Consider the following 10,848-nt stretch of genomic DNA (forward strand, 5'->3'; position numbering starts at 1 on the left):
CATGTTACATATTTCAGATTATTCCAATTTTGGACATTTCAATTCCAACATTACTGATTATACACAGAGTCTTGTACAAAAAAGAAGGCATGGGTTTGAAAACGTTCAACGTACACATGTATCATTGTCACAAGCATTTTAAAATGTGCACTGTGTACACATTTGAATTTGATATGTATTTTTGAAATTGTGATGGAGAAAATAAGGACAAGTATTAAGAATTGAAATCTAACAGAGCATTTGGAATCAGAAAGTAGTTTATTTAACCTTAAGGTGGTCAACATACAATAGCAGAGAGTACTATGTGAATGTGGACAAAGGAGATGTTTTCACAGAGATATTTATATAGGTAGTTTATACGTCATAACCATAAGATAATCACTCGATGTTTCTGCAAGCTTAGTTTCCTTAGAGACATCTCAGTTTGATATACAAGATGTGGTTTGTTCTAATAAAGCATTGACCTCGAGCTGACCTGACATACACTTAGTTTTTGAGCTCTGTTGACGATTAGAAATGAATATACTGACAAACAAGCAGACAAGTTCTTTCAACAGAGACATATAAAAATTACCATTACAGAAATATCTGAGTTTGGATATCCCTATCTTACTAAGAAAAGTCGACAAGAAATGTTGTAGAGCAAATCAAAAGCTGTTCAGTAACATATAGCAAGTTTTGGTCCCTTGTGTACAACCAAAAATACAACCGCAAAGTTGCTTCAGAATATAGTGCACCTTGTCTGCCCACTGCAACGGGCTTATCCGCGCTATATTTTACCAGCCGTAACTACGAAACCTCATGTAATTCTACACACTTAGAGCAGGCCAAGCCATTTAAAATGAAAATAACCTGTTTCCAAATTGAATTATACAAGAACAAGTATAAAAACAACAATAAAGTAATTTTCACTATTAGAATTAACTCACACATCCATTCCCCTCATTTTCCTTCAGAAAAGGGTACTTAAATATCAGAGCTTTACACACTTGCACATACTCATTTGTACACTCTAAAAAGTGTATTTGGGCAGTAGTTCCTATTATAGACTTATTTACATTAACCTCAATTAATTATTTTGCCTTAGTTCCTACAACTTACTTTCATGAGTTCAATTAACTTAAAAGTCACACATTTTATCTCAAAATAACTTTTTACTTTGAGACTACGTGAAACAATTAAGTTTAAAGCAGCTTTACGTCTGACGTCATTACGTAAGCTTTGCGCGAGGCAGATCTCTGGTACCGACAACAGGTGCGCCCCGCTTTTTCTTCCGAACATCGACGGTCGACGTGACTCGGATAAAACAGTAAGTATGCTACCCACCATAACCAAACATTTAATAAACCTTAAAAAAAAAAACAGACTGCACTGTAAAAAATCTAACTTCAAATTTAGTTGATTATACATTGAAATAGTGAGTTGGGAATAGAACTCAATTGTGTGATAGTTCATCTAACACGAAATGTATTGTTCTGATCAATCTGTAGGCACAACATAAAAAATGTGTTGAGAAGATTTGTTTGGAAAAGTTGCTGATTAAGATAAACCTGCGCATGCTCTGTTCTAGTCATGCGCATGCTCAGTGGGAGGTTCGGGAATACGCGCGAAGGACGGTTGATTCCTCTTTGTTGTGGCTCGAAGTTTGGAGAAATTCAAGATTGAGGTAAATAACTAGTGATAGTTCACAAAGCATTTTAAAGTTACGTTTCTAGTTTTAACACTATCTTAAAGCCGTGAATATGTGAGGGAAATTGCCGTGGCATTGTTATATTAGCTAACTTTGCCAACTCGACTGAGCCATGGAAAGTTTGAATATGAGCCGTTTGTTTCATTTAATCAAATGCCCAACGTAACAGACTCAAGCAGGCTGTAACAAGCCTGAGCGCTTTCTTTATGTTCTATTTTGAAAATGTTATGTATCTTGTTGGCTGGCTTTTTTCCATTCCACCTTAAATACCGGAATAGGTAACGCTATATTGAGCCTCCTCGGTGTTTGTTGAGCTGTTTAAGGTAGAACGGAAAATTCAGGATGCTGACTACAACAACGCTCCTTTAGTCTGATATCATTTATATGAAAGCAGCAGGGTGTTATTACAAGATTAAGCCGTCAAAGATACAAAAATATCCGTATTGTCTGAATCAGACCTACTATTTGTTTTTTGTTTTGCTTTTGAGAAGTTCGTAGGTGTCTAACAGCACTAGCACTATACCTAACATCGTCTGTTTCTCAAAACATTTAGCTAAATGTAATATATGTGTGTGTGTGTGTAAATAAATTACAAAAACATTAAATAACGTTACATAGAGTTTGTGGTTCTGTAATTGCATTTACAAACTATAATTGTGTACAATGACAATACTAACACTAATATTGTTTTCATTTTCAAGGAAAAAAGGGATACATTAGATGAAGTGCAAAATCTGCTCTTTCACAAGCCAAGACACAGACGTTGGGTTGAAGCACCACAGAGTACGCCATGGATTTCATGGTACACGCTGGCCCTGTTTTCACTCCAATTGTGTGTGTTCCTTGATATGTCGTTTTTCAAAATGTCACAGTAAATTATCTACATGTCACCAAAGTTCTACCTTCAAATGTGATCTTTGTGATTATAAAGATGTTTGCGATATAGCCCTGCAGGGCTGAGTGAGGATTCCTTGGAAGAAGAGAGAAAGGCAACGAGGGCTGAGATAGATAAAAAGGGTCCAAACATTTTCTTTACGGTGGAAGGAGGTTGTTGAGCAGGAACCTCTGGTTGGTCTGGTTCGAGAATGATGGCCAGCACTGTTCTTGGAGAGTCAGGTGAGTAGTGTTTGTTTGCTGTACTTGTGACTCTGGCCCATTTCAGCATATTTTTCTTTTTATAGTTTTTGTAGGATTGTTTCACACTGCAAAACCTAGTGTGAACCAATCTAGTTTACTTGTCTAAAATGATACTTAACTTTTTTTCCCCAGAACAGTTCCAAAACTGTTATAATGCGAAGTCATCAGCTGTTTGGATTATTTACTTATTTTTTTAGTTATTTACTTATTAACCAAGAAGCGTACAGCATTGTCCAACCACAGTAATGTTATTTAAAGGCAACAAGTTTTATCGCGCACAACATTTGTCACGAAAGCGTCCCAAAAGAGCAATTTTCCTGTGGGCTATTTTTTTGGCCTTGGGATGACGGGATGGTTTTTGTCTGGATCCCTGCATAACTGTTATCAACTGAATCAGTGTTTGTCTAGAAATGTTCAGGCTCTGTACGTAATGACTGATAATCTGTATTCTCTATTGTTTACTCCTCTCTCTCTCTAGATATGCAGTGAGTTTCGTAGAATAACTGCCATCAACCTGAAGAGTCAGTTTCATGATGCACTGGACACATGTGCCAAAACTCCTTAAACTGTACAGGAGTAGAAGGGCAGCCTTTGGAGGAGATGGGATGCATCTGTAGTATGTTTAATGCACAAGTTTTTGTGAAAAACTAAGTTTGTGAGGTTTTCACAATAAAATTTTAAAATATTCCATTTGTGCAATGTAGATTTATTATTTTAACCAAGTTGAATTTCTGAGTAGCGTAAAGGTATTTGACTCCTATTTGCAAAACTAAAATAACATGCTAAAAAACACTTTTAAAATTATTTAAATGTAAGCTGTATTTTAAGTACACTGTAAAAAGAAAACAGTTGATCCAACTTAATTGAATTGCTTCAATTGGTAACAAGTAATTCAATTAAGTTTATCCAACTTAATTGTTTAAGTTTAACCTTAAAAAAATAAATTGAAAAAACTTAATTGAATTACTTGTTACCAATTGAAGCAATTTTCTTTTTACACTGTATAGTGTGAGTGATAATGTAATGCTCAGTGTCACTTCGTCAGCAGTCATGGGGGTCCAGGTGTATGGAATGGCGTTGGTCTCTTATAGAACAGCGTTGGGCTCTAAACGTGTGAACACATGCTCGTTAACACGTTATTAAAAATTTGCGTGTTGACACGTAAAATTTTGTCGTGATAACGTGACCAAAATTGACACGTTTACACGCTTCTTAAGGTTTTCGCCAATGGGAGGCCTCAAATCCGGGCGTACTTACATATTCATGATAGGATTTACATCACACCCTGTAGCTGACACGAAACATAAATCCTTTGTGAACGTAGTCCCTACGTTTCATCTGAATTATTCATAACATAGTGAGCTAAGCACTGACCTGTGGCTACGTTGAGCCCTACATGAGCAGTGTGAAGACAGCAATACTAGTAAGCTGTTTATGTTTCACAATAAAAAAAAACTGTTGTTTAGTACCTTAAAATTTGTAAACATGCATATTATTATATAACTTCATTCATAACATGCTCTAAAGCTTTTCATAATTTTATAAGAAACAAACATCACTATTCACTCACACTGTGTGTGACACATACTGAGGCGTAATTCATTCACATTGATAAATTATGTGCATTCTTTTAATAGCATACTGCTAAACAATACAGTGTCAATACAAACCCATAGTGAAATTAACTTTCCAGATCCTCCTCTTTCTGTAAACATGTATACTATGTGTAAAGATACATTAATTTACTCATGTGTTATTTAATTATGTGTATGTACTTATATATGTTAAGAGAGGATAAATCTCCTTCAAAATTAAATTGAACAAAAAAATCTGAATTAAAGGGCTTTTTTCAGCAGTAAATTCAGTGGTGGTTGAAGTGAGGGGTATATATATATATATGTGTGTGTGCGCTTTTAAACGTATTTATGTTTATATAAATATTATGTTTGTATAATGTTTATACAAAATCTCATAAACATTGTTCAGAACATTAAACACTGGAATTGTTTCCGTTATTTGGTAAGTTAAGGCTTTATGTTGTTTCAGCAATAACGCCATACACCAGTAGGTGGCAGTAAAGCATCATGATTCACGAAATACACAAACTTAACGTGTTAACACGAAATTATACGCTGCGTGTTAACACGGAGAATCCAACACGTTTAGAGCATAATTTAAAACAGATGAAAGAAAAAAAAACAGGAATTCAAGTTTATAAAATGTATTGGACTAAAAACAATAAGCTCGTAGCCTACTTAGTGTATACTCAAATACCTACATGCAACATTGAGCCATGCTTTGGTACTGCGTTCTTATAATGTTTTTTGTGAATTGACTACACTCGGCTCAGAGTCACAGTCAGAAAACAGCGTTGGCCCACAGCAGGCTCAGTGTCACTTTTCTGAGTGTTCTTCGTCAGTAGTCATGGGGGTCCAGGTGTATGGAATGTCGTTGGTCTCTAAACGTGTTGGATTTGACCATGTTTTTTTTTTTATGAGATTTTGTATAAACATTATACATATATAAATACGTTTTAAAGCACACGCACACACACACACACATATATATATATATATATATATATATATATATATATATAAACCCCTCACTTCAACCACCACTGAACTGCTGAAAAAACCCTTTTTTAATTTAGAATTTTTTGTTCAATTTCATTTTGAAGGAGATTTATCCTCTCTTAATGTATATATAGAAGTAGATACACATAATTAAATAAAACATAAGTAATTTAATGTATCTTTTAACATATACATGTTTACAGAAAGAGGAGGATCTGGAAAGTTAATTTCACCATGGGTTTGTATTGACACTGTATTGTTTAGCAGTATGCTATTAAAAGAATGCACATAATTTATCAATGTCAAATCTCAGTATGTGTCACACACAGTGTGAGAGAATAGTGATGTTTGTTTGATATAAAATTATGAAAAGCTTTAGAGCATGTTATGAATGAAGTTATATAATAATATGCATGTTTACAAATTTTAAGGTACTAAACACCAGAGGTTTTTTATTGTGAAAAATTAACTTCCAGTTGCTATGGGGATCAGCTTACTAATATTGCTGTCTTCACACTGCTCACGTAGGGCTCAACGTAGCCATAGGTCAGTGCTTCGCTCACTATGTTATGAATAATTCAGATGAAACGTAGGGACTATGTTCACAAAGGATTTATGTTTCGTGTCAGCTACAGTGTGTGATGTAAATCCTATCATGAATATGTAAGGATTAGTTAAATGCTGTTTTAACTACAGTAACTGAAAAATATCACTGGTGAACAAGACAAAATACATATTCAATTATAACTGATATCACAACAAAAATATAGAATTAGAAACCGTACATAAAAACCCAACCAAAGTGTAGTGTAGCGAAACTGGTGGACTCTCTCTTTGTCTGTGTGTGGATGGATATAATCTCGGTGTGGGGACTAAAACTTGTTTACAGACTCACATTTTTAGTTATACAAATACACGCATTTTTGTGTGTGTACGATTGTTTACATGTGTAAGGAAGAGACGTTATAAAAAAATAACTAAATACTCTATAAAGGACTTAAATCCAGGATAATAAGTCTGAATTAATGAAGACATGGCCCCTGTGCATAACTCGTGCGGGAGCTGGCAACGCCAGCCATGGAGCTTTCCCATTGAAGCCAGTTTGCTACGGTCTCTTTTAAATATCATTTGATTAGAATACAACATTTTACATGTGCTTAATGAATATATTTTTTGTTAAATATTGGTTTTAATCATAACATAAATGTGTCGCTTTGTCAGTTACCAAAGTTACATCAGCCAGTAATGTTAAGCTACAACCCGGTCTCACACCTACTCGTGATATAGTAGTCTGCAATTCGTGACATATCGCATATTTTCAGCATGAATTGCAGTCTCCTATATATGTGACTATACCACGAGTAGGTGTGAGACCGGGTTGTAAGCTATCACTACCTCAGGATGTAAAGGTCTTCCATGTGTCTTAGCAAATTGCAAATAATTTAAATAAATGTTTTACAGTTACTGAAAGACATCTACGAAGAAATGTACTGCTTAAATTTTAATTGTTATTTTATTTTATTTTATTTTTTTTACAGAATATTTGTATGTTAGCATCTGCTAATGTTAGCTAGCATCCAGTTAAAAGTTCTCCTGTTCCACCTTAAACAGAGTGACAGTTATTTTCTGATGAAACAAGAACAAAAAGTAACTGCTTCAGCATTTAAAAAAGAACAGAAAACTCCAGTATTGTGCTTGTAAATAGGGATTAACATTTAGTGCTAGTTTTGCTATGCTGTGTGTGTTTTGAAAATAACATTGTGTTTGGTATTTAATATGCAGACTTTTAACTTTGGGAATTGTGTCAGTATAACAATTAATTTATGTTTTGTATTCTTTATTCCAGATTGCAAACATATGTTCCTGCACTTTTTTAGACTTCTGTTTTTTTTTTAAACTTCCTGCTATATATATTGTGTTGAAAAAAAAGCGTATTTGACAATACAAGAAATTGTATAAAACTTTATCTAGACAGTATAATAATTACATTAAGCAAGACCATACATATTTTTGCACAAATCACTAATATAAGCCTTTTAAAATTCTAGTCAACTGAATGGAGAAAAAACACATAGGGAAGAAATATGAGCATCTGCAATATCTTCAGACCATTCAGCTATTTATTATAATGTTTGTAACAGCTATTTAATACTAAAATTTAATTCAAATCAAATCAAATTGTATTTATATAGCGCTTTTCACAACAAAAAGTCGTCACAAAGCAGCTTTACAGAGATCCGGGTCCAAGCCTCCTATGAGCAAGCCAGGGGCAACAGTGGCAAGGGAAAACTCCCTCAGCACATGAGGAAGAAACCTTGGAAAGAACCAAGACTCATACGGGGAACCCATCCTCCTCGGGTCCACACCGGAGACACAACAGAGAACAGAACAGAAGTAAAAGTGAAATGATGACAGATGAAGGGGTTATAGTAATGTAAATGTAGTATATTAGTGATGTATGAGTCTGAGGAAGGAGAAGGTGATCAGGGATTCTGTGTGAATTAAAAGTAGGTGCAGAGTTAATCTGAGGTAAAACAGCATGGCCAAGCATGATAGTGTAGATGAGACAAGGCCAGGATCTTGTACAGGATACACAGGGGCTGGATCAGGGCAACACCTGGAGAGCAGCAGGACATCTCAAAGCATGAGAGAGAGACAGGAGAAAGAAAACCAGACAAAGGGAACAAAAAAATACAGAGATTAGTAGGGTCATGGTAAAGAACAGGCAAATTTGTCCTGCGAAAAAAGCTTCCACGGGTCAGGCAAGAGAACCCAGTGACAGACAGCGTGTTGGCGGTTACTAGAAAGCTAACTAAAAAAGCTGTAGCTATGGTAGTATGACAGGGTTAATACAGAACAGTGATAATTAACCTGATGCTGTGTATGGGGAAAAAAGCTTGTTCCATTTAGGGGTGGGGTGGGCGTGGCTAGGTCCCAGAGGAGGTTTCAGAGCACCTGTAAGTCCAAAATCGATGACGAAAGGAGATTCACGGTGAACGTAGTCTTCTAAGACCCACCCACCCTTGAAACTTCTGTCAAAACTCAAGCAAACCACGAAGCAGACTCTGGAGAGATTCCAGAAGCAAAAGACCTTATCAGCAAAATCCAAAAAACAATAATGAAAGCAAAGACTGGCAAAATTCAAATGAAATAATGTCAAATAACTGCAAAGAGTATCTTATAAAAATAAACTTAGCACAAAAAGTAAGGAAATTTGTGTTTGGTAGATTATTTTTTTTGTTGTAACAATGCTTCTTGGCAGTTTATCTCATACCGTTGGAAAGCCTGTTAATTTCCCCTTTAAACGGTGCCACATTTGTAAGGAACATGCATTTGTGGGATGAGCAGTAGAGCTGAGAATGTGGGTTGCGCCTCTTTAAAAGGTAAATGTGGCATCATTTAACAGTCTTTCCAACTGTATAAGTTTTTATAGCAAAGTTGTATAATTAGTGTTCATTGTAAGTTGAACCAGAAAACTATCTTGCACTGAAAAATTTTTAATATGTTTACTGTATCATCTTTCAATAAGAATATAATTAATTAATATAATGTGTGTGTGTATTTATTCATTTTTTTTTCCACATAAGATATCAACACAGAGGTGTCTTACACGAGGGGAAAAAAATTGTTGAACTGATGGAAGATGAATGCTGATGCAGCACCACAGACACTTGTGATAATGGGCATTGCAGCAGTGGTAATGGGCAGTCTTTGAATTTACCACAGCCTTCATGAAGCATTTTAGACAGCTGAAATTCGGTGTGGCTTTTTTGAATTTGTTCTGAAAAACGTGAGTTGGTGTTGTGGGCTGTGTGACAAGAAGTTTGTGCAGTCAACTAATACGTTGTGATTAGCAGCTATTGGATTCTGGATTTTTCAAGCCCCAAAGAGCAGAGGAGCGCGCGCCATGTCAGGTTGGTAACAGTCATTTTGTTTGAAGTTTGTGTTTTTTTTCTTTAGCCATCTCAAGTGAACAAAGTCATCAAAACTTTTTATTGCATTAGGCTTACTTTTCTAATGTTTGCTGCAGCTAGCCAACGTGTCATTATGATGAATAGCAAGTGTTCTAGTTAGCCTTTAACCCACATTATGTAATGTCTGAGCTAATAGCCAGGTCGTTAAATTTTGAAATTTGAATAATTACTTACAGTCTACTTGAGGTTGAGAAGTAAAATGTTTCTATCATTGTTTCTCAATATGACAACTTTAGAATGTGATCATATACATTGATATATGAATCACGCTATATTATAGGGTAAGTGTACTTTTTAAGGCCATGTTTAAGGTATGTTTAATAGATATTCTTCTGATTTCTATTTGATATCTGTGGGGAAAAGGCAAGGTCATTTGAAAATGTATGCATTTGTTTATGTACATGTTTAGAATATTAAATGGTGATATTTTATGAAATATGTCAGAAGTGTGGTATGGACCTTATTGACAAAATAAAAATGTTGTTGATTAAGGAGGCCTTGACTTACATAGGGGTGTGATTATTTTCGTAACTGGGATTTTCTCTCAATAGAGTTAATGGTGTTGAATATAGATTCTTATAAACTAGGTGCACTGGGATAGACACTTGACTCCCACAATACACACTCCAGCCACTGGGGGGGGGGTCTTACTTTTCTTGAGATCTTGAAGTGGAGCCTTTAAAGGGGAGGACCTCTGGTTTTGGAGGCCAGATACCGGAGCGTCGTTTTGGATATATATAAGATGGTGGAAGTTTTGGCGCTGATTTTTCTCTAGCACTCTGGAAACTGTTGCACCTCCAGATTACTACCTACCCTTTTGAATAATCTCTACATGCTTGGGCTGGTCGACCATGGAGTCAGCGCTTGGGTTCTTCGAGGATCTTTAGGTAAGAAGAGTGAACCCTCCCAAGTTCTCATTTCATCACAATAGATTTCAACACCTTATTTTCGTGATCTAATTGTTGGCTGTGTGATTGTAACTTGATAGTTTTGTGCTCTGTTGAGGTTAGCTGTTTGCTAAGGTGGGTATTGGATTGCAGAGTTGCTTGATTGTATACAGTCTAGACCTTTGGTAATTGGGTATGTTTGGTTGAGTTCTCAGGAAATCTGATTTGGTGGTGTTGATTTGACTCAAAAATACCTGTTGGAAATTGTGGCCTACTTGGGGCTTCTTGAGTTGTATGTGTTCTTTCAGAAGTCCTATGAGAGGACTTGAGGTAAGGTGGCCAAAATTGTCAAGTACTTTTAGTTTTGTAGTCATACTTTGGTGGTACTTAGGGATTTTAGGCCAATAGGGGAATATAGGTTACCTCTTGGTGTTTGAATTTTAGTAGCCTTAGAGTTAGGGGTCTCTGGTCTGTCCTCATTTCGGCTGGGGGGCTTTTGGTATTTTTTTAATTTTTTCCCAAAAATGTCTCAGTTTGATCCGGAAAGTTTTATCCAAGCCCATCTGCAGACAACGGACTGGATA

This window comes from Hoplias malabaricus, unplaced genomic scaffold (genome assembly GCF_029633855.1).
Source record: "Hoplias malabaricus isolate fHopMal1 unplaced genomic scaffold, fHopMal1.hap1 scaffold_28, whole genome shotgun sequence".
Classification (NCBI taxonomy): Eukaryota; Metazoa; Chordata; class Actinopteri; order Characiformes; family Erythrinidae; genus Hoplias; species Hoplias malabaricus.